This window comes from Ixodes scapularis, unplaced genomic scaffold, assembly GCF_016920785.2.
Source record: "Ixodes scapularis isolate PalLabHiFi unplaced genomic scaffold, ASM1692078v2 PGA_scaffold2__306_contigs__length_199485367, whole genome shotgun sequence".
In the NCBI taxonomy this organism is placed as follows: Eukaryota; Metazoa; Arthropoda; class Arachnida; order Ixodida; family Ixodidae; genus Ixodes; species Ixodes scapularis.
In genome coordinates, this window is record NW_024609857.1 from 153,254,353 (window position 1) to 153,280,232 (window position 25,880).

Sequence of the window (25,880 nt, forward strand, 5' to 3'; positions counted from 1 at the left end):
AAGATCACAAAACGAAAAAGGGCATGGATCTGCTTTGCTGTCCTCATTTCCGCAGCACAGATTCAGATGACCTAACATTGTTTTTAATGCGGATGACACGTGTTTAACTAACATCTCATTTTTAACTATACTGGGAGCTGTGGACTTTATTCTTTTTTAAAAACCGATTTAAACTGGTGTGCGCTTGGTGGAACTGATAACCTATTCGGTTTTTCAAAAGCATCACTGAACCAGAGGCCATACGGAACAAACTTCAATGCAACTGAACCCGAATCGAACAGGAAAAATGACCGGTTTGACTCCCTGCTTTTAACTCAGTCGATCTTCTATAGTTTTGGCGTGGAACCTAAATAAAGAATTAGATTTAACATGTTAAGAAATTGCAAGCATCATACAGCAACCGTAAAACTTGAGGTATAACAGGCTTCTACACTCTCTTGAGCTGGCTACCGATTGCAGCTTGTTAGCGCTTTTTTGTTCCTGCCGCAGTGCATGGAGATTTGGGGCAGGTATACACGGCGTCGCTTTTAACAGCGCACTAACGGCGCTATTTTGTGCAAGTATTCGAAGCAGAGAGAAAGTTGGCTTCTCTTATTCCCCGAACGAACCAAAGATTTTTAGGGCCTTATAAAACAAACAACGCGGTAATCATATTATCCCTGGAAGGTATACGGCCTGATTGCAAAGCAAATAGGTGCTTTTAATTTTTGGCGTCTCTTGCGACTAGCAAGCCTTCAACTCTTAATCGCGCGATCGATGTCTGCTTTGACACCAAGTGCCACAAAGCGCCTTGCGACTACCCTTCGGCTTAGATAAATGAATGATTTGAGGAAACTTTTGCATACTTTTGCAATCGTCTCTTGGTTTAATAACGGCAGAAGCTTTATGCTGATTTTTCTAGTAGCACATTGTGGTTGTCAATTAGTATTTTTTTTTTTCAAATTTAGGAATTAAAGGAATGGAATGGTGTAGTTCTGCCATTCTGGGTTTGGGAATGGGTCCAGTACTTTTTATTCCGAAGAGTTGAAATTGAATGGAATTGTTGGAAGCTCTAATTCCCCGGAATAATAGGGGAATGGAATGGAGGTGCCCATTCCGCAACACTGGTCTGAACTATGTTTGAATGCATTCTTATCCAAGATTTGAGATACGAACAATGTTTGAATCACAAAAGCAGAGTATAAAAAATCAACGTGCTTGACTATTCGTTTTCAAACATAATATGCTACTTTGTTTCATTCTTCAGTACTCATAGGCAATGTCAAACTGAAGGCTTAGCGTGCACGTGGGCCCTTTTTTAATGAAGTGTTTAGGTGCAGCCGATATTTTCTATAGGCGCTCCGTACAACAAAATAGTATTGCTGAGGAATGCATTAAACTTCACGATATCTTGCTGAGCCTGTGTAGTAATTTTGTAAGCAATATACTATAAAATAAAACTGAAATAAAGCGTACCACCTAATATACTCTCTGTTATTTTCCATTGAACTTCAGGCCTGATAGTATTTGTTTGTATGTAACGTAGTCTAATTTTGCAGTCTGCACATCGCAGCAGAAGTTTGTTCTTTAAAATGAGTAAAAAACGAAAGAAAACGACGGACCCAGAAGACAGACAAAGCGCTACTTACGACTGAACTTCATTTCCGTTGCAGCACGGTATGTATTACTGGCAACAACACAGACAAGTTAGAAAAAATATACAGGTAGACATCGTAAAACTGCGGAAAAAGGCATAAAAAGGCTAAAAATCCTGCATCACTCATCGGCACCCACCCAAAACTAGTCATCTTTGCTCAAGAAACCGCGATTACTTATCAGACAAAGATTCCAGCCCTAATCTAGCAATTTCTCGAGCCTCGAGTATTTCCCGTGAGGTTTTGTTTGTTTTTATTTAGTACAGTACACTCTGTGAAAATTGGAGTGCAACAGCAATCCCGGCAATGCACACCGAGGTGTCCTGATGTGACGGCATCTGCGTTGTGCCGGTGTTCCCTCAAGATTTCATTCAGGCAGCGACCGGTCTGCACCACATAGTGACGCCCTCACAATAATGGGACGGAGTAGGCAACCTCTTCTGTACACTCAACAGAGCAAGCTTTATGCTTTTTCCTGTAGCCGGGTCTGCTTATGACGTTCAAAGTGCAGTTTACCTTGTTACATAGATTAGCCAACTTGATAGGTGCTGAAAAAGAACGTTAACCCCTGCGTGCAAGGACTTTTAGCCTTTTTTTGCGTTTTGTTATGATTTTTACGATGTGTATCTGTATATCATTCCTAACTTGTTTGTGTTGTTGCGGTAATATATACCGAGCTGCAACGGAAATAGAGTTAGTTGTAAGTAGAGCTGTGTCTGTGTCTTCTTCGCTGTCCATCGTGCTGTTGCGCTTTTCAATCATTATGAATCGCCAACTTGCCCAACTTTCTACCCTCGTTTTACTTTTACTAGAGTTAAATTCCGAGGTTTTATGTTTTATAATGTTTGTTTTGCATGACAGGTTTATTTTAGTAGAAAGCACTTAAAATATAAGTTTTGCTCATGCTAACTCCTTAGCGATTCAAAACTACATTTCACAGTCTAGTGTTCAAATGAATTATTGATTCACAGTCTGACTGCGCCGTTTAATTTTTAAGAAAATAAGCTTGTTAAAGCCGGACGTAACTTCTAGTAACTTCTGGTACATTCTGAGCTTTTATTTTGTTCCTGATAAATTTTCTTGTTTAACAACCAAACGAAAAATATGCCTATTAGATCCGGACGTTACTGCCTGAATGATTTAAGATAAGATCGACCAAAGGGTGGCTGGTCGACATTTTTAAATCAACTGATGCTTTTATATACCATTGTCTAGTGTCTAGTTGCAACGAATCCAAAATTAGTTTTGACCAGAGAAAAGAAAGAATTTGGGACAGGGAAAATGGTAAGGCATGAGAGGTGGACAGTTGCATTAACGCGCACTGATGGAGGGGACATGTTTGAAAGTGAATAACCCAAACAATAAAATTATGAGAATTCTAATACTTTTTAAAAACAAACTATGGGTACAGCTTGCTTGTGTTATATAGTAATCATAGTTATTTCTAATATAGTTCGGTTTCTAAAAATTCCGAAACATGCCTGCTTAAACGACAAATGGCAAATTTTGAAGGTCTGTATCTCATAAAATAATTTAATCATTATCATATACTTTTGAGATAGTATTCAAATTATATATAGCTATCATTTAAAAAATAAATAAGGTATCTGAGTGATACGATAGTCGGCATATATTTTGGGCAAACATGGGAAAAACTTCAAACAACGAAAATTTCCGATGCGAATAAAAAAAAACAAGAAAACACCACCTTCGATTTTTCTAAAATTTGGGTACCTTGTCATTCTCTATTTTGGCATTAATTTCTTTGAAAAACATGTTGCATTATTTGATTGAGAATGGAAGACACAACTCCCCAATGTAGGGCCCTTTTTTAAAGCCTTCCCTTAGCAGTGCCATATACGAGAAGTGGCTCAGAGTTCCTGTTTCCAGAAACCTAACACACGTCTTTAATATACTTTACTCAGATGAGGTCACTGACAACTAGAGAAATTGCTCACACAGTAAAAGTGAGAAGAAACTATATACAGCATTTTACATACAGCGTAGAATTAGACTAGTGATTCGAGAAAAAGATAATGCAGTGTGGAGTTTTACATTCCGGTATATTCTATGTTTAGAATAAAAGAAATAACTTCGCTTCAACATACAAAAATAAAGATATACTAAATTTTTTTAGGTTAGCTACGTATTTCCGGGGACAAACCCTTCAGGTGGTGGGCGCCAACGCGCCGCATTGCGAGAGCTTTGATATTATCGGTGTACGAATGGATTGTGGCAAGCCCATATATTTTATCCTGCGCGAGGATAACGTTTCATGATTTTCATTAGTATATCACATAAGGAATATAAGCTATCACCAAGTAAAACAGTAGATGAAATACCCCGCGGAGAAAAATGAAATAAATAAGATGTCCAAGCATATAAAATGAGCAGTCCTTGGGGAATCAAATTCGGCACTTTACGCTAAGGCTTTTTTACCAGCCTCTGCTGCGTCGCGCGATGACAGCGCAGCAGAGGTTCGATGAACCGTTTCTCCACGGGGCGCGGTGCCGCCGGGGCCGAGATGCGCTCCCATAGCAAACCGAAACTTAAAAACCCGTCGATTATGTGTGGTTTTTCAGAAAGCCGTAAAATGCTCGCGTGCCTTCTATCGTCCTAAAATTTGTTGATTTGGTGTTCTTTGATGATGCTGAGCAATTTTCTAATTAAAAATATGTCCTTAATCACAATTTTAAAAAGTGAATTACGCAAAGATAATTAACAATCTAATTATCCCGGACTTTAATAAATTTTCTAAATAGGCCCCTGGCCCGCGACCAAAACGACTCAAGCCTTTTTTTTTTTTTGTTACCGCGCGTAGTTTTCAGGAAATCGAATTTGTCAGCCTTTCGTGAAACACACGGTATATAAGAGAGAGAGAGAGCGACGGAAATAGAAGGGAGAAGAAACGAGCATATTCGCGACTCCAACTAACTGTAGGTGGCGCCGCTCATTTTCGGAAATGGCGGTTATAGTGAGTGTCGGAGATGCGTGCGCTGCTGAGCCTGTCTAGTGTGCTGGCTTCACTGAGCGACACATATTATTCCTTGCAATACGAGGAAGCTAGGGTGTTATGAGCGGAGGCGAACCCCTCTTTATCCTGAAAACAAAAACGGTGTTTAGCGTAATACTTACTCCAGGAGGCACGTTTTAATTCTGGAGCGAAACCGAAACTAACCACTATTTTGGATTTAATTTCTCGATATTGGTCTTAATTTTGGATTCTTTCATAACTCAAGATGTGTGCCACATCGTAATTATTTAGTTAGACAAGTTGTTCGCGGAATCTTTATTTTGTAACATACATGTTCGATCCAGGCTGATATTTGTAGTTGTAGTTGTTAAAAAATCAGTGCTGATATTTGTGCGTTTACGCTGCCTTTTCTCGCTCAGATAATTATCATGGGCAATTATGAACTGCAGACCTTTTAAGGGGTTTTGGGGCGTTTGAATGATTAATTGTTTTAGAATTATTCCCAGCACAAGAAAAAGAGAATAATTGCAATTTTTACAATATGTTAACAAAACGTTTAAATTAGTAAACGCTGTTCTCACTGCAACAACCCAAAGACGGAATCCGAGGCAGACAGCTGAAGTGTGTGTGTGTTTTTTATAGCAAAGCGTGACGCATAGGACTTTATATTAATCCAGTGTTTGACTGTCTGTCTATCTTGATAACCATGCCAGAGTTCTTCATATGCTAAAGAGAAAACAAAATTATACCTTTCTGGAAAGACTATTATAGCTAAATGATGTGATTTCGTGATCTTGGTGGTAATTGGGGCATGCATTGCCGCGATTTGTATCAATAATAATAATATTAAAATTCAGATAATTTAATACGTAATTTTTCAAGCTGTAATATAATTTGTTGCTTATGATCCAATTTCAAACGTGTGAACAAATATGACAATCAAAAGTGTGGTAATTTTATCATTACTGGTGCCAATTGCAGCATTTTTAATTACCAAGTAATAAAAATAAAAATAGTCTAAAATCAATTAAAACATTCTAGCTAATGTGAGAAATCCATGTAAAAATACATTAATTGTGGGTAAAGTATATTTTGCTATCAAAGACGCGACTTTTGGCAATCGGCAAAACGTCGAAAATCGCCGCCAATATCCCTCCAGACCAAATGTCCAAAAATAAAAAAACAAGAAAAAACTTTTTTTAATTATAAATCTTTTCATAACATTTAGTTACTTTCCTTTTTACGCTCCGTCGTTTTGCCAATCTCAGCCTTTCCAGTTGGAAGGAACGCCTATACCTGCTTGCACGTCTGCTCACTCCAGGACGTTTCGTTGGCGTTGGAAGCCGGTGAAACAGTAGTGAGTTTTAGTATTGCGTATACTATCGAACGCAAGCCCTGTGTGTTTGCGGTAGCTTTGCGTATTCCACCTGCGCGTGCCCGGAGCCCGAAATCGGGGTCTTGTATGGCGCATGGCAATGAGGCGCACGCACAACGTGGGGCACGCAACTCTCACGCAAACACACATCGCTTGCGTTTGCTTCTATGCGGCAATACTAAAACACTCCAGTAAGGTACAATCCCATACCGGCTGTAGCACTACGTTGGAACAGTGAAGAGCGTTGTTTCCATTCGGAAGTGACGTTTGGCGAGCCATGATCGCGAGCGGTTCCGCCATGCTCGCTGAGCAGGAGAATCGGGGGATCCTCACTAGAGCGCTTCCCGTTTCCGCCGCGGGAGGGCGAGCGTCGAGCTGGAGACGCGAATAGTGTCATGGGAAAATAAAGTAGACAATGTTTCCTGTGGCCGATGGCTGCAGGATCGTTTCTCGCGTCAATAGTTCGAAATATGAAAGCTCTGCACACAGTAGTTTCTCCTCACTTTGACTGCGTGAACGATTTTTATATTTATCAATGGCCTCATCTCAATAAAAATATGTAAAAGGTGTGAGGCAGTTTTTTGAAACTGGAACTCAGAGTCACTTCTCGTAGAGCTGGCACTGCTAAGGGTAGGCTTTCAAAAAGTACTCTACTTTAAGGAGTTGTGTCTTCTTTCTCAATCAAATAATGTGACATGTTCTAATAGAAATGAATGCCGAAAAAGAGTATGACAGGGTACCCAAATTAAAAAAAAAATCGAAACTGGTGTTGTTGTTTTCTTATTCGCATCGGAATTTTTCGTTGTTTGAAGTTTTCCCCATGTGTGCCTAAATGTATACCGACTCTCATATCACGCAGATACCTTATTTATTTATTCTTAATTATAGCCATATATAAGTAGAACATTACCTGAAAACTATATAATGATTAAATTATTTCATGAGAAAAGGTCTCCAAATTTTTTTCATTTGTCGTTCGAGCAGGCATGTGTGAAAATGTTTAGAAAACGAAATATATTAGAAATAAATATAATTGCTATATATTACAAGCAAGCTGTACCCATTGTTTGTTTCGAAAAAAATGAGAATTTTCCTTGTTTCATCGTTTTAGTTTTTTACTTTCAAACATGCCCGCTCCATCAGTGCGCGTATATACAACTGTCCACCTCCTTATTCCTTACTATTTTTCTTATGCCCAAATGTTCTTTTTTGGTCAAAACTAAGTTTAGATTAGTTCATACCAGACACCAGACAATAGCACATGAAAACATCAGTTACTTTTAAAATGTTGACCAGCCACCCCTTGGTAGATCTTGTTTGAAATCACCCCCTGTAAATATTGATCTGTGATTTGATTTCTGTCGTGTCTTTCTCAAAAACAAGCAATTGTGCCAACAGATTTGTGAGGTGCGGTTAATACGTTACGAACAATTCTAATAAAACTTATTCGTCCCTTGGATGAAATATTTCTGCTTGTCTAAAAATTTCGAGTGATTAATATTTTCATATTTAAGCCTCATTCTTCTCCCAAATATTATTATTGAATATAAATTTCAATCTTAATGCACGACTGAATAATCGAAATCTAAGGTTCCCTGTCATTGCGTCGAACTAGAGTAGAAGATCTTTGTCTGGAAGCATCCCTATCGAAAAGACCATCAGGAAAATCCTGATGGTCTGATGGTCTGATGGAGTCGTATTTTGGGACGTCTGATGGTTTGATCGTCTGTTGGCCTGATGGTCTGTTGGCCTGATGGTTTGATGGTCTGTTGGCCTGATGGTTTGATGGTCTGTTGGCCTGATGGTTTGATGGTCTGTTGGCCTGATGGTTTGATTGTCTGATGGTCGAATGACCTGTCGTATTTTGAGACGTCTATTTTTTACGGTTTGATTATGGTGGTTTTATGGCTAATTTGAAACAGTTCGAGTTGGCCACAACTTAAAAAACACAACAATATGTGAATGCATAATGTGTAAACTTAATTAAGCCCTGTCTGGAGCATGACGAGGTGCATATCCCGCTTAGAATTTAATTATATTGTCCGCTGCACACTGGTAATCGCCAGCCCGACATTTGAGTACGGCAAATGCAGCTGCTAATAAGAACATACTCAAACAAGCTGCATTGCTTTGATATTTTTATTATGAAGTTATGAAATCATACATTGTTTCGCTGGGCGGAATGGCTAGGTGGTACAGAAAAAACAGAAACATTTGAGGAAGTACTATATTGACCAATATTAGTTGAAGCACCATGACGCATGGCGTGTGGTACTATCAGAGCCACCTGTCGGATTTTCAGTGAAACTCTGTGTTTGCTGAGGTTTAGGCAGGTTGCTTCTTGCACTCATTGCGCCACTATGAGCTGGAAATTGACACGGAACGGCATAGTGGTGCACCGAGCACAAGAAGTGATTTGTTTCTGCCTCAGCGCATACCAATGTTTGCTGAACAATCTGAGAGACAACTCTCATCGCGTGCCACGTGTAGTGGCGTTTCAGCTCATATTGGTTGCGATAGTACATTTGTTCCATTTCAATAGTGTTTGGCAATATATAAATTAAGCTAAATTAATATGAAGAAAAGGGTAAAAAGGCTACAACATGGGGTGCAAGCGATGGCAGCCCTGCAACAGCATGGGCAGTCCGTGGTGGGACCACGCATCGGGGGAGGACAGGCAGCAAAGGGATGAGTCTGGACATATCAAGGGCAATTCAGAGATCAGCAATGAGTCCAAACACAGGACGACCATTGACATACGTAAACAGCAGAGTGGGCATAGAGACGACTAAGGGGCAGTAAGAGTGACGTGCTTCATTGTAATTGCGTGACCATGCAACTTTTTGGAGAGTGAGCGAGCACGGCCTGATGGGATGGCGACCAAGCAACCCACAGCCTTTTTCAAGTGGTCAGCTGATCAACACACTACTTTAAAGTTGTTTCCATAAACATTTAAATATAGTAACCTCTAAATAATTTATCTACACCATCATTTAAAATAATTGCTTGTAAACTTGAGACCCAAAATAGTATATTACTTAACCAAGGAAGTTAGAGTATAGATGTACATACCTTTGTAGTGATTTCTCTTGAGGTTGAACAGCTTTGCTGACAGATACCGCCGTATCTTCTGGTGCCGGGCTGCCCCTTCAACCTGGCGGTACCTTTCTTCCTCAGGTGTAGTCAAAAGCAGCCTGGAATATTGAAAATCCAGGGTAATAATTGTTTTGCAGTGCTCAGACTTAAAACAATATAGAACGTCACAAATGCAGGCTGGAGGGTCATAGTTTGAGAAGACCAAGGGTAAATTAGTCTCAAATGAAAGCAGTTAAGTGGCAGCTGGCACCAAACAAACCTTCAACGTTTCTTAGTATTTAGTGTTCAGAGATTACCATAAAAACAAAAGTACCGCAGTATCCTGATTTATGTTTCACTCTCAATAGACAGCTCACCCTGGCTTCTGTTAGATTCTTTTAAGCACAAAACAGGTTGCCCATGTCTATAAATCTCACTGCTAGGCTAGTGAATTTGTAAGAAATAGGGGCTACAACTGTAGATAAGTAGACAATGAACGTTGGAAACTGCTTATATTTGGTTGTCATCCCTCGCTCTGGTAACAGCTTGGACATGCCACAGAATTAAAAATAGCATCATGAACACCACAAAGAACAATGCAGTTCTATATAAAAACAATCTTTCACCTTCCTTGAAAAATCTTCCATTCATGGCCTGGCTACAATATTTATAACCCTTTTTGGTTGCACCCTACAAGGTAGACTACCTTACATTTTTTACCGAATTTCTCAAATTTTAGGTGAGGCTACCTTCAGGATATTATAGCAATGCTCGTTTTTAGTTAACCTTCTAAAAGTCTCCAAGCCATTATTCCTTTACTTATCGCATAAAGTGATGTTTGCTTCTAGAGCACTCACGACAGTAGCCATACGTATGCCCATATCCAATCTAACAGTCTGAGATCTGCATAACAAAGTGATCCTTAGGTTGGGAGTCACCTGAAGAAAGAAGAGAAATTGATAATTAAAATGAATTCAGAACATTTACTTCCCTACAGTTGGCATACAACATGAAGGGTGCATTTAAAACCTGCAATACATAGGTCAGCAAGCAGATTATGACCATAAGAAAATTAAATGCAAATGCTAAGAGGATCAGTTTATGTTGCCTTTCTTTTTTTTAAATAATAGCCAATAGAATCGAATGCCTTTCGTAGCGTGGGCTGTTAAAACAATGAAATGTTTGTTCCTGCATTGTTGCCCATTTCTCTTTTACTTCAACATGCTGCTTTTAAGTTTAATTTGATGCATGTGTCTCCCCGCTAAGAAAAAATAAGTAGATAAACAAAGCAAAACAAACAAGTTTTCCTAATGCCGAAATTATTTTCCTCTAGGCATTAGTTGGTGCTTTTCAAAGAAGTGTGCCTCCACAAGAAGTTACACAAATGCCAGAATGTAGCTTACAGCAGATCTTAAAGGGGTACGAAAACGGAATTCCAGTGCTCATTTGCTTGCTTGGATGTGGGCTATGTTGCAGCATCACCTCAAAAACAACAAACTTTCGTGGAAAGGCACAAGAAAACTAAATTTAAAGGTAATTAAACAGCCTTTCAATGTGCACCTGGTGGAGGCCTCCAAAGCTTCGTTGGGAGGTAAACTAGCAATGTTGGGGATCTTGGACGTAGTCGTGACATGGCAAAAACCGCTATGTAGCTGCACTACACATCGGAGCAGCGCCGCTTTTTGGAGGTATACTCAACTGTTGGAGTAATCTCGCCCTGAACGCCGATGACCTTGACATGACTTATCTCACACATAGGCGCTTAGACGGCTTAGTTCGCGTTGGTCCACGTAAAGCCCACAGGTGTGTCAAATGGCTAGGCTGTAACACGTCTACACCACCACTATGCACCCGAACGGCACAGCTCGTAGCCACGCCAGCTTTGCCGGATAGCCCACGACGCATCGAGCTCTCCGTTGACTTCTCTTCGAGCACTTGCTCGAGTTTGTTGCTTAGAACGAAAAATAAAATTATCTGTTCAAAATACAAATGTGCGATTATTATTTACGGTTATTATCTGTTATGATTGACTCATTCTTGGCGGGGTACCCCCATCACACGTACAGGTGTTAGCAGACAACCTACTAGAGTAAAATCTCGGTGATACTAACTGGTACGAATTTCGGAATAAAACAAATTCACAAATTCCCCCGCCAAAGCGCATTGTATACGACGTGAAAATTTTTGGGTGTTCCGAATACCTCTACGCGCTGTGACGGCTGATACGAATGCGTGCTCCACAACTGATAGTGGCAAGGAGGCCATGATCGGCGACTGTAAACTCCCAAGGCTCCGGGCGACTGATTGCCTGCTGCTGCCAGGGATCAGCCGCACTTTACCCGAAAACTGCAGCTCAAATTACATGCGTGTTACAATCGGACCCAAGAACCAAAACTAAACAAAATGCTAAAAAAAACAGTGCAAAGTGGCCAGCCCCATCACCATCAACACATGTTTCAAATCCAATCCAATCTGAATCCAAATTCGCTTTTTTGTTTTTGCGATCCCGTGGAATGGTGTTTCAGCTTTGAAAAAGCAAAACCGATTTTACTATAAGGTTACCTCTAAAAAACAAAGTAACTGCGTTGGCAAAAACAGAAAACCGAGTAATGTTGGTGGTGTCTTCGGTGTGGTCCACGGTGACATGCGAGCTTGGTTGGAAAGACAACGGAACCGAATTTTAGCTTGCAAATTTTTGATGTAGGGCTTAACAGCACATAGTGTGGGCACTTTCCGAGTATGTGCATTTCATAAAATGTTTTCCACACAGTGTATATGTTGTTCAGCCGTCATTATTTTATCTGCGCAGTAGAATCGACATTAATTATTTTTTTTTAACATTTGTCGGTTGATTATAACCGTGTGTTACTATCGGGGGCGTGTTAGAATCGTGCAAATTGCATACAATATATTTTCTGCTAGAAATAAACGCGCATTCATGCATTCCTTGTGTTTCAAAATATAAATTTTGTTACGCTTTCGTTGATACGAATTTAGCATGAAATATTTTACGCGACTCCGCGAGATTCATATCAAGATTTTAAAAATGTTTGCTCAATGAGAGAGCCTGCACCTTGCGCTGAGTGAGTGGGGCAAACGCCTTCTCTTGCCTCGCTGCCTTTGCCTTGTTGGAGAGGGTGCCGGTCACCGACCTCTCCAAAAGCACTTCCACTCGCCCTATGGAAGCAGCAGTGATCTTGCGAAACATGGAGTCACACTCTGCTTTCCGCATGTTGCCCGGATTCCTGGTTGACGTGCACACCTTGTCCGACATGGATCTGTTATAAACAAAAGCGAGAAACAGCTTCACATATACCAGTCGTTGACGCAGAGTGGTACTGTATACTCGAAGATGCATCGAAAATGCACAAAAATAATTACATTAATGAAATTTAGGCCCTTAAATTTAAGACAGCACTACCTATGAATTCCTATCTTCATCGGCGTCTGCGAAGCTGACTGGCCTACAAAGCTTCATGGCATTTGCATGAAACAGGTACGTGATCCCTTAGTTGCATCAGGTGAGCATGACAATAGAATGTTTTCCAGGCCCTGGCTATAGCTACAATTAAGAGCCTGGCTACAATAATGTTTTAATGAGTTCTGGTTGCAATCGATTCAATCTACTGTGCTTACACTATCTCAGGAGTGGCCAAACTGAGGCTCGCGAGCCGCACGCGGCTCTTTGCAGGTCCAAGTGCAGCTCGCGGCTCCCTGGAAAACGTGTCCCCATGATACGTGTCCCCTAGACGAAAAGAGTTCTAGAATTTAGAAAGAGCTCACAGTCTTGGCAGCCTGGCAACACACTCCATGTATACACCTGGAATGCTTTTTGGCCACATAGATGCGTCGAGTGACCCTGTTTCCTTTATTGTTCTAGAAAGACTTTCAACTGTATACACATAACAGTTGTCAGGGGCAGTGACTGGCTAGTGAATCGTGTATTATTTTTGCTTAGCAGAGGAAAGGATTTTCTGATGCATAGTGTCATTTGTTGTTATCGCACATTATACTTGTCCTCTATGGAAATAACTGTTCCCTCCATATTGTTTCTTGTTCAAAGTAGCCCCCCGCCCCCACCCCTTTCTTTCTTCCAGCAACTCTAAACTTCCGTAGTTTTGTCTGCGGCTCTAACTCAATGTCACTCCGGCCACCCTGCACTATCCTAAACTCTTTTTATGTGTATCATACACTGGATGAAAGTGAAATTTTTTTTTTATTTTACCATTCCATCCTTATTCTGGAAGCCGATGCTAGGGTCCACGATCTCATTCTTCGCAAGGATGTCCTCGTCAGCAACTGAAAAAACAATTTCACATTAAAGAGGTACGGAATCCAAATTACAGCGCTCATTTTATCGCTTTAATGAGTTGCATGTTGCAACATAACCTCAAAAATACCAGTCCTTCGTTGAAAGGCACAAGCAAACTAATTTTAAAGCTAATCAAACAATCTCTCAATGTGCACCTGGTGGATGCATGTGGAGCCTATTTGGGAGGTAATCTAGCAACGCTGGGGAACTTGCTACGTAGTCATGACGTAGGAAGGACATTCCTCGGTCATCCGGCTCAGCAACAGAGCGCAGCCACAACAGTAGAGTAGCGAGCTCTTTGCCGTTTATGCCTTCTTTCTCAGCATTATTGTTTCCACCCTTTATGAATGAATATCCTCTATGCAAGATATAAGCGATGTGTTGCATATGACATGTTCGGCTCTATCACCGCACAGCAAACTTATTTCATATACTGCAGGTTCATTAAGAAAGTTACCTTTTCAATGCTAAAGCATGGGTTCTGTTAGTACGGTAAACATACGAGTGCCCGGAGGTCAGGCCATAAATGACTTACCTGTTAGGCAGTAGGGCCCTACAGCCCCTCCCGCATCAACAGCCGAGCCGTAGGTAGTCCTGCAATTGATAGAGCAGGGTAAGTCAGAGAAAGGTGTTTTTAGCAGCTTTGCCGGTGTGCCCCCTAGCAGCATTACTCATGCACATTAGGGTGTAGGCAGAAAGCATGACATTCCTCATCAACAAATCATGACAACACATTGTTGCCGGCATCAAACTGGATCCCTGTGCTATTTTATTTTATGATTTAGTTGATTCTTTTGTCTTCCTTGTCACTCCCGACTGCTTTAGTGGCCTTTGTGAAATAAAGAAGGCTTGGTAAACTGCAAAGCCTTGACTGAGTGGTGAAACAGAGCAATCTTAAGGAAGTATAAATGTTAAGGACTCGACATGACATTACGCAAAGTGTTGGCATAACCAAGCTGCTTTCCACACTCACATTTTGTGCACGACCAGTTCTCTTTCTGCATCAGTTGGACCGGTCTGTTGTGTGCCCGTTTTGGTCGCTGCTAGCCATATGTAGCTGGCGCTGCTTTTGAGAGCCTTGCAACATCGTCACTTTCAGCTTTTGTCCTGACATAAACCGCATCGAAAACTTTAATTAGCGCTAAGATTTAGCTTTTGGACACTCCCAGCAAAATAGGCTGTACCACATTACATAGACAGGTAATGCTATTCTGGTGACAGAATTTCCACAAAAACTGCTTTGCGTTAGAGGGCACAAGGACTGACGTTTCTGGGTGGTGCAGCTTTATGTGAACTTGCAGATGCTTCAGCTGCCTGTTTGCGCCTGGCCAGTTCAGTTGCCTTTCCTCTTGGGTTTCTAGTAGGTACAGTCGGGGACAAAACCCCCCAGGACACGCAAGCTGCGACTGAAACGCATTGCTCTGACATCTGCCGGCGGGTTGCCTGGTTTCGAGATCACAGAAGAGCGCATGTGCGTCCTATTGTGCCTGCCAACGTGTGCGCTTTCCCGCTCTGCTGCGGCACGGCGCTTAACTCGGAATCGGGCGCGTGGTACCACTTCGGAGGTAGTGCTTACTGACACGGTACCTATAAAGCAAGAAGTCACGGCAGCTAAACTAAGCGATAAGCTGAACTGGTTATAAAGCAAGGTGCGCTGACACGGCGAAACGCGGCGCAATGCCCCAGGCGGTATCTCGAGTTTCGGAATGTATAGCAGACGCTCGTCAGCCGCCAGCGCTATCTCCGAGGTGATACCATGTGCCCGATTCCTAGTTAGGTGCTGTGCCGCAGAAGAGCAGGAAACGCACATGTTTGCAGGCAGAGTAGGACGCGCATGCGCTTTTGTGTGATCTCGAAACCAGGCGACCCGCCGGCAGGTGGCAGAGCAATGGGTTTCAGTCGCAGCTCGCACGTCCTGGGGACTTTTGTCCCCAACTGTACATTTGTGATCATGAATAAATAAATTGGTTAGGAAGCAATGGCAGCTGATGCAACATCAAGGCAAGCCATGTATTATATGACTCGCATGAATTGACGTCGAATCAGCCGGGAACGCGACAGAACAGCACACGACAAAACAGCACGCGACAAAACAGCACGGTCAAAACAGCACGCGTCAAAACAGCACAGCGTCAAAACAGCACGGCGACAAAACAGCACGCGTCAAAATAGCACGCGACAAAACAGCACGGCGTCAAAACGGCACAGCGACAGAAGAGCACGTGCTAAAACAGCACGGCGTCAAAACAGCACAACGACAAAACAGCAGGCATGTAAAAAGGCTGTAATAGGTAGCGTTTTAGGAAAACAAAACAGAACGTAAAGAAAAAGGGTTAGACGTTGTATGGCATTATTTAAGATCTAGTGGAGAAACAATAAAAAAAAATACGCTGGCGGCGACGGTATCGCACTCAAGTCAGTGTCCCGAGTGCTGCTGCTGTGTGATTGCTAAAAACAAATAAAGTTAGCCGTAGTTACTACTACTTAACTACGCTAATCTCTGAGGAGATTGGGTAGTTAGAGGGGATACTTTCGCGTCGATGTTGGCTGCGTTGTCTGGTGTTTTTTGAAGTATCAGGGAGAGATAAAAGTTATTGCAAAAAGATATCTATAGGTTCAAGTTATGAGCTGCCTGGTTTGTAGCGGTCCGGTGAGGTTGCGTGGTACTCCTCGTTTCGTAATTACCACCAAAACGTAGAACGTCCCCCCCCCCCCCCCAAAAAAAAAGAAAAAAAAGAAAAAAAAAATGAAAAACGAAAAAAGGGAGATGTGCCGATTACAGATGCATTGATAGAACCGGTAAGATAAGGTGACTTTAATGTGGAGCGTATTCAAGGTGTACCATGGGCACCGATTCTATGGGGCACATTTGCCGTGAATAAAATCTCCTCGAAACACGCGGCTGGAGCTTGCAGGCGAGAAGTTGTACGTTTTGAGTTAAATTCACAGAGTATTGCCAACAAAGGCCTTGATCGAGTGGAAACCGGTGAAGCAGTAACATGCCGCATGCCTCGAAGCTGTGGTCTTACACTGCAGCATGGCTTGAACACACCGTTGCCGCACACGCTTTCTGTTTTTCCTTTTAACAACTAACGAAAGCACATTGCCGTGCAATAGACCTATCTCACTAAGTGTTGGGCGCATGCGTAAAGCCGCCATAGCTTTAGTTCACAGAAGGCAGACGGCCGTGCACGCGGGGGCTCGTGCCTTCTTGTGCTCTACACGCGAAGAGCTCCAGCAATGTCGTCGCACGCGCAAAAAGACTACAGTTCCCTCGATGCATTGCGCAGCGGTGGCGTAGTCAAATTGGCTGGTGAGATCGGCATATTGAATTATTTATTGCAGACGATATCACCAGCAAACTTGTGCGTCAAAATGAGCAAAACTGCTCAAAAATATTGCGGTGGCTTAGCTCAGCTATGCCAGGATATACGTAGCGTGAGCTTATGCGCACAAAATGAGAGGCGCTATCAAGCGGCTCCGGTGCAGCGTCAGACTTGGCTGCTGCGCAACGGAGGCGGACAGCTGGGCACGCGGCGGCGCCAGTGCGTTTGCCACGGTTATGACGTCACTCCTTCGCAATGCGCAGACCGGCGAGGCGGGCGCGGCGGCTCCGGCGCGCCAGCTGTGTGCCGTGTGACGTCACTGCTCCTCGCGCATTCGCAGCACGGAACATGGCTCATTATGCGAGCCACGCGAAACTGCTCAACCTCGGCCCAGTGTAGCTCACGCTACAAACTATCCAGAATAAGCACCAGCGGGGGCTTCGGTACTGCCCAGGGAACCCTCATGAGCGCATGAGCATACTCCCCACTCCGAACTTGCTTCCAAAAGAACAGATTATAAAAATTGGCCGTCGACGAGTTGGCTTTCGACGAATTGGCCTAGAACCTCAATTCCTTTACAGTGCCTTATTTGAGACGTGTCTTTTTTAACTTCAAACGCTATGTTTAGGGTTCAGAGTTTTCGGGGTAAACCGAATATAACCGGTAAAAGTACGCCAAATTCATTTTTCCAAATTCGGTCTTAACTGAAAAAGTTCAGTATTTTCTAGGGCGTTCGGAGTGGTGTGTGTGTGTGTGGGGGGGGAGTGTGGAGGGGGTGGGGGGGGGGGAGAGATTATGACTCATAACTAGGATTTCGTGTTACCCGCCTGTAAAAGTTTCGTCTATTCGGATTTATGCGATAAACTGAATTTTGATGTGCCGATACCCCCCCCCCCCCCCCCCTTACACACACACATATATTTTACAATTAATGGTTTAATCAGCGCGTAGAGTAAATGGTCCTGGTAAAATGCCACCATACATACCTTTCAAATTTCGGTCAGGACAACAGGTCATAGTACTCTCGGGTCAAGACAAAAGTCACTGTTTATGTTTCCGGTTTGGGTCATATAATTTGTGCCTGAGAGGAAGGAGAGGTTGTGTTTTTGTAACCGTCAAAGCTATGGACCATAGAAATTACATAAAGTGGGAAAGAGGACAGTTGAAACTTCTCTATTTCCTCCTTTTCCACTCTGCCTCTTGCGGCCGCGCGGTAGGTTCATGGAATAGCATGGAATGAATACAGGCTTTCCAGCAATTACCTCCAGTAGGATATTGATTTTAAGGTATCGACATTTATCGAAATAACGTGCTTGTGTGCCACTTTTGTTCTAGGACAAATTAGTATTGCCAGTAGTAATGGCACCAACGCCAAATCCACCTGAAGAAAATATTAATTGATACAATCACGTTTTTTTTTTTTTTTTTTTTGTCCAGCATACGTTTACAATTGGATATTATTTGTTTATTTTTAATAAAAAACACTGCGAAATTGAGCTCCGAATTTCGGAGAATTCGGAATCAAACAAAAATGAACTCCGATAAACTCCGAATTTTCGGCAAAAAATAAGCTCAGAAAAGCACCCTCCGAACTTAAAGAAGACTAAACTCCGAAAACACGGAACCCTACTCATTACTGACCTTATGACTACTTCCTTTCGAAGTTTTCAGCTTGTCTGCGAGATCGGTTCAACTTTCAACAAAAGCTCCGGGGGCGCAGGGGTCTTCAGAACGAAATCTGGGTTTTTCACCTGATAGGGATTTGTACCGATTTTTTTGTTAAAAGAAGAAAGTTTAATCGTGAAATCAAACAACGGAAATCAAGAGCGTCCGTAAATGCCGCGCATTTTTAACACCTATACTTTCCGTCTACTAGAGGAGGGCATAAATACGAGTGTTTTATTGTCATTTCTGCCGTCGGCGCGAATTTATCACCTCCTGCAGTCGTGAAAATAGGGGAAAGCGCACCGAGTACAATGTCTGCTAATTTCTCCATTTTGATATCTGCCTCTCCGACCGAAGTGGTACTGAAGCTCATGCTCGTCCTGTGTAGAAATGCGAGCACACGGCGATAATGTCAGATCACGATAAGGCCCCAGTGCGTCTTACAGAACAGGTCGCGTGGGCTGCGAAAGACGGCAACAAATAAGAAGACCAGTACCTGGTACTCAATATACATTTTAGTCAAACGCTTTTAATTATTAAATTTTCATTAGTACACTGGTTTTCGTCAATAAACCTTATATAACTGAGAAGTTTATGAGTCTACAAATATTCACCGCAATAAACCGAAAACTTTTGTTTGGAATAGAAACCGAAAAAAAAGTGCGCGGAACTTCAAATAATACAAACCGAAAACACCGAACTCTAGCTATATTGTTAATGCCATGTTTTGACGCTGTGCTATTTTGACGCTGTGCTGTTTTGACGTCGTGCTGTTTTGGCGCCGTGCTGTTGTGGCACGTGCTCTTCTGTCGCTGTGCCGTTTGGACGCTGTGCTGTTTTGTCGCGTGCTATTTTGACGCGTGCTGTTTTGGCGCTGTGCTGTTTTGACGCTTTGCTGTTTTGACGCGTGCTGTTTTGACCGTGCTGTTTTGTCGCGTGCTGTTATGTCGTGTGCTGTTCTGTCATGGTGCCGAATCAGCCACGATTGTGCGCCTAAGTTCGTGCTGCGGAGCGCAAGCGTTTGGCGCTCTGTTCATTGAATGGACAGAAGCGCCACCAGAGGACTGACACTCGAGCGCGCTCTTTTTGCACCGAGTATTCCTCGAAGTGCCTAGAAACTGGGGCGCTGACAGAAACGTCGTCGAGACGAGGAGTGCAGTGGATCGCTGCCTCATTTCAGTCGAAGAATGCCTAACCCAGCAAGTAAAATGATTTGATTTCAAAGCCAGGACAGCAATTAGCATTACGGAAAAGGTTTGTTCCCGAATCTCACCTGAAAACGAATTACCTATCGAACAGTAGCGTTATGATGGTAAGGCGACAGAAAAGTTGTCGGGATAAGAGGACAGTCCGATCGCTGCCCTTTGTAGAATGTACAGCCCTGATAATAAAGATACTTCGATTGGAAGGCGAAAATGTTGCGGAAAAAGTTTGTCCATGCATCTCGCCTGAAAACTAATTAATGTGCTATTTATTGAACGGTGGTGTGCCAGTATTGGAGTAGCACATCAACAGGTTCCCTCTCGCGCTGGAAGACGGAAACCCAAGATATCTGAGAAGTTTGAGAGTTTCTTGTTTTGACAAGCGAGTTCAAGAATGTTGTCTTTCATTTGAATCTAAACAGCATGCATGGTCAATAAATAGATCGGTCAAAGTAACATTCAGCATATGTGGTCGAAGCGAGTCTTCAAACCTTTCAAAAATATTAAAACATTCGTAAAAATTTCCTCACGTCGCCGCGCATTCTTTTTTTTTTGGCTTTTAGTTTACCGTTTTACAGAGCCCTTAATTAATTTATCTTCAAAATAATTTTGGCATCCGCGAGATGCTGGGTTCATCATAAAACTGTGGTCGCAAGTGGCTCATACAGCTCGCCGACAGTTCCGGTGTGTTGCGCTACTGTACGCTATGCTTTGTTTAGTTGCTGCGCTCGGAGTGTAAAACTCGGAATGGTGCAGTACCGAGTAAATTAGCGCGGACTTAAGGCACAGGAGCAATGGCGGCTTGTAGGGTGCCATATGAAGTCACGTGCAAGGCAGCTCAGTCCACACGTTCAACTGAAGTATAGGTTGTTTGCACATGACGTCAATTCGCCATTTTGTTGTTAGTTTGTTTTTTCAAACAAATTTACTACATTGAAGGATTACTTCGCAACGGGTTGAAATAATGTCAGCGGTGCTCTACGCATTTCAGAAGGCATGTAAATCCTTGAAATGCTCGAGTTTGGCACACGCCAGACAGTTCGCAACAACAAAATGGTGGACGAAATTACGTCAGTGAAAACACCCTATTAGTCAGCCCCTGCATTCATCTGCCTAGCTTGGTGCCCCATATAAGAAGTCTACAATATTCACTTTTAATTACAGTCGCAATAAAAAAGAAAGAAAACGGCGATTGCTTGTGGCTACGTCGCAATTTGGGATGGTAAAAAATACACACTCACCCGTCAGTTTGAGGCAACGTTGGTTTGAGGATCTCGGCGTCGTAATAGCCTCCTCGAGTGTTCGCGTCGCCGTCCCAAGACACCTTGTACGCCGCCCTACGCTCGAAGTCGACCACATTCAAAGGATTGCAGTTTTTAAATAAAGCTGTGTGGATGCCGCTTATTTTTCCGTTCTCGCAAAATCGAGTGAAACCTACCGAAATAGCTAAAACCTCGAAAACACTCCACGACGAAGGGTGAGGCTGCCGAGGCAACAAAGCGCACGAAACAACTGGACTTGGATTTGGATTCGAAGCTTTTCAAGACGCAATTTGCTCGAACGGATATGAGCGGCGAACGTTTTTCAAAATGTAAAGTATAGATTAAAATTAACGGATCGTCAAGTGTCGAACAGTGCGTATGAACTGGAATGAGAACATACTTGGACAGAAATCTGTCAAGTGTCAACACTGCGTATAAAGAAACTGGCGCCGGCAGTGGCCGATGCGTCGGCAGTAGCCGATAGGTTAAAGACTAATCCATGATTTACGCGACCCTCGAGAGTACTCCGCCCGTGGCGCAGGGGTACCGCGTCGGCCTGCGGAACGAGAGGTCGCTGGTGTCGTACCAGCGACCTCTCGTTCCGCAGGCCGACGCGGTACCCCTGCGCCACGGGCGGAGTACTCTCGAGGGTCGCGTAAATCATGGATTAGTCTTTAACCTATCGGCTACTGCCGACGCATCGGCCACTGCCGGCGCCAGCCCCCCGGTAGAGGGAAGAAAACTATTTTGTGTGTTTTTTTTTTTTGTTTTTTTTTTATTATGATGTCTAGGATGGTGGTGGTGTTGAAAACTTTAATTCAGTCTACAACCCCTGCGACGCTCCTTCGTTAACGACAGCCCTGGTCCAAAAGGGTTCCGGTGCAGCTGAATACTGAATAACGCGGGTTCTTCTACCTTTCGTGTCGCCGGTTTTAGTACCTTTCGTGACTCGACGTGTTTTCGCTCAAGAACTTTGAAGGTCGTCTGAACGACGAGACATATAAGGCTTTTCCTTAATAAAAAAAAAATCACATCAACCCATTGACCACGCGGCTGCGGCCTATCAAATATCATACGCGAGATTCAACGACAGATTTTTTTTTATCGCGACATAGCCTCAAATCGCCTATTTTGTAGCGAGCAATGTTGCGGAGCCTCCTCGACTTTGGGCTGCTTATTCAGCGAGGCGGTGGCGCATTCCCCCGACTAATTAACCTTCGAGCAAAGTAAAGCAAAGCAATGGCCGCGCGGTCTGTTTGGAAGCTGAGCTTAATTGCCGCCGCGACCATCCGATGCGCACAACGATTGCGGCGCTCGGGGGGTGCCGTGTCTATAAAAATTAATGTGTCGACGAAAAGTCTGTCGAGCTTCCGTTGGTAATGAAAGGCGTAGATGAAGCATATGCGAAACGATGGACCCTACCGTAAGTACGGGTTTCCACGGTGCGTGATTGCAGACGAACGCACAGTTGCCGGTGAATCGGGGACTCAGTGAGTAAAGACAAATCGCGTGACAGAGTTATGTCAGCACCTCGCGAGCCCGCGACTCATCACATGCTGGCAAATATGTCGCGACCCGTATACCAATTGTTATTAAACGCCTCTGACGGCGCCGTCAGAATACCGCGAGCAACAATTAATCACGCACTTTTGATAAACATTGTGCGCAAAGAAAGCCCCGACGGCCGGGAAATAAGGCGCTTTTGATGGAACCGAAGTGAAACATAAAACTTCTGACGAGCATTAGACCAACTCTGACGGCCCATCAAGAGTGTCCAACAGACCATTAGGCGCTGTCAGGAACTTCTGACGGACCATCTAAACGCATCTGATGGTCCATCAGGACAGTCGGATGGTGCGTCAGGAATGGACTGATGGTCCATCAGACTTTCTTGATGGTCCATCACACTTTCTTCATGGTCCATCAGGAAGCCTGATGGGCCATTAAAGAAGTCTAATGGTCCATCAGGAAAGTCAGATGGTCCGTCAGGAATGGGCTGATGGTCCACCAGGAGTGGGCTGATGGTCCATCAGGAGTGGGCTGATGGTCCATCAGACTTCTTTGATGGTCCATCAGGAAACCTGATGGACCGTCAGAAAAGTCTGATGGACCATCAAAAAGCTCTGATGGTCCATCAGGAAAACCTGATGGTCTTTTCGATCGGGATGGTACCTTTTGACCTGGCGAGTACAGTACACATAAGGATTTAAGCTATGCGAACTCTCTTAACTACTTATATACATATTTGTGAATTCAGCGGGCACTGTAAAAGCCGTAGGTTTTACATAATAAATCAAAAATTCACACCAGCGTAATAATGCAGGGGGTGGGGCGACTCGATATAGATGCTTTCATTTTGGAAGGAGACACATATTGATAAGCTTATGTCCGATTATTTTTCGTGCAAATATTATGGTTGGATGGTTTTAAGAAAGTAAAAAACACCAATCATTTTTGTTGGCTACTATTTAGACAATATTAATTGGTAAATAGGCATTTATACCTATCACGAGCAAATATTTAGATCTGTTTAGAAAGAGCCTACAAAACTAAGTTTTATGGGACTCGACGAGAATGTATGGGTGCTTTTATCTGAAATCGGGCAGACTAAAAGGATCTAGTTTTTAATTTTGACGAAAATACATGTTTTGGGGGCATTTCCCAAATAAATGAGGGCGCAAACCGCATGTTCCCAAGATTTTTTTGTTCTCAAGTTACGAAGCGTACAAGCCGCAGTGGCAGAAACTAGTGGTTTTGCCTGCTGTCGCAGGTCACGTGTTTGACACGCTCTGCTTGCACTAGTGTTTCTTTTACAACCTTTTATCTTTCCCCCTCATTTATTAAATACTATAAAGATACCTTGACGTATTCAAATAGTTGTAGAATTTGTATTCGTTTCTAACAAAAATGTCGAACTCGTCACTCAGGTCGATTTTTGGTCAAATTTGACAGGTCATTACTTTGTCTGCACTTAACGTAAAGTTCCTTTCTATCGCTCTATAGAAAGCCCAAAGCAATCCCATTATAGATGTAATATTGTCATTATGATCTGCTCATTAGCCGCTCCGCTACCTTCACGTAAACGTTGTAAGAAATAATAAATGTTGAAATTTTGAAATCGATTTTCTCAAAAACCCCATTTTTTAAAATTTTCATTTTTTAAAATTATTTTAGATATATTAGTCGACTCAAGAAAAAAACAAATTAGAACTGTAACATTTTGGTTGTATTTTCTCTATTTGAGCCGCAATCGCGTGAAATGTGTGCTCATTTGACTAAAATAAGCACACATTTCACGCGATTGCGGCTGAAATAAAGAACATACAATATATTACATTTCTACATTGATTTTTCTTGTAGTCGACTATTATATCTAAAAGAATTAAAAAAATAAAATTTACAAAACTGGGTTTTTTCAAAAAGTCGATCTCAAACTTAAAAAAAGAAAAACCGCAAACCGGCAGTGTGCGCCTCTACGATTTGGAAAATACGTATTTATTTTTGTTTACGTTTTCAAAAAGAAACGTAAAGTAGGCGAACTTGTGATATTCATTGTAATTTAAAACTTGAAATAAAATAGAAACCACATAAGCACACTACAAAACAATAAGTAACAAGTATATACAAATCAAAAGGCAACGCAACATGACTAAAATTGTTTCTATATAGAACGGTTCAAAGTAAACGAGGGTGGCTACTCATTACTCAGCCTATTACGATCGAATGATACATTCTCACATCATTCACATTATTATAATCTTGTACATAAATCTTCGGAAAATATGCGCCGAATTTCGTTATCCTCACATCTTGCTGATCGCCGACGGTTGACTACACAGTTCGTGCATCTCAGCAATGTAGAAACGCGTGCGCAGAACCAGCAAAAAACACAAAAACATCAATGACACAATTAACGAAGTCAGTATATTTTTTTTTTACTAGTTTGACGTAACTGTGAATCAGTTTTCACACTGTGTAAGAGCCACGGAGTTCACAGTTGCGGTTTGGACATGCCGACACGCACTCACTGATGATGTTCTAAATTTCGGGACACAGAGTGGTACGTGCATCCCTTGACACGTGTATGCAGCTACTTCGTGCTTTCGCAGATCTTTTCTAGGGCAACGTTCAAGGCGCCTTCCTCCAGTGTCTTCCTCCACACGTGTGAGGATCGGATGCCTTTTGGTAGGTTTACCTTCTCCCACCCTTTTTTCTTGAGCTCCCGGAAACGCGTGAGCTTCTATTTGGCGATTGAGAGTAGAACAATCCCTTTGACTTTCGGTCTGAGTGCCTCAACGAAGCTTTTCGCGTTCATTACGGAGTACAATTCTGTAGTTTTCAAGTCACGCATGGATGCCTGATGCTTGAGCACGCCGCCCACTCCATCACACGAGGTTTTCCCGTGCCCTGATGCGGAGAATATCCACTTGGCGACGATATTCCTTATTTTGAATTCATACACCTGGTGCCTGCTTTTTGAAGTGCCTTGGAGCACCGTGCGAAATATAAACGAGCTGCGTGAAAATAGGCAGTATTTCTTACAACGTCAACTAGTCAACAGATCATAATGATATTAATATATCTATGATGGACTTTCTTTGGGCTTTCTGTAAAGCCAAAGAAAGAAAATTTACCTAAAGTCCAGACAAAGTAATGACCTGTGAAATTTCATCAAAAATCGACCTGAGTAACGAGTTTGAAAATTCTTTTTAGAAAGCAATACAATTTCTAAAAAAATAATTGAATACGTCAAGGTATTTTTATTGTACCTAGTAAATGAGGAGAAAAAGTTTAAAAGGTATAGAAAAACCATTATCGCCAGCAGAGGGTGTCAAACACGCGACCTGTGACGGCGGGCAAATACACTAGTTTCTGCCACTGCGGCTTCTACGCTTCGTAACATGAGAACAAAAAATCTGATTAACATGAGGTTTCTGGCCTCCTTCATTTGAGAAATTCCCCCAAAACATATATTTTTTTCCGTCAAAATGAAAAATTATATACTTCTAGCCTGTCCGATCTGAGATCAAACCACCCGTACAGATTACGTCCAAC

The 25,880-nt window shown here is 42.5% G+C and overlaps 1 protein-coding gene across 1 annotated transcript in view; it reads left to right on the forward strand.

Annotated features, from left to right (window-relative positions):
- Positions 1-25,880, forward strand: part of LOC8023860 (lipase member M-like) — a 77,913-nt gene that overhangs the window by 17,389 nt on the left and 34,644 nt on the right. The window lies entirely within an intron of this gene.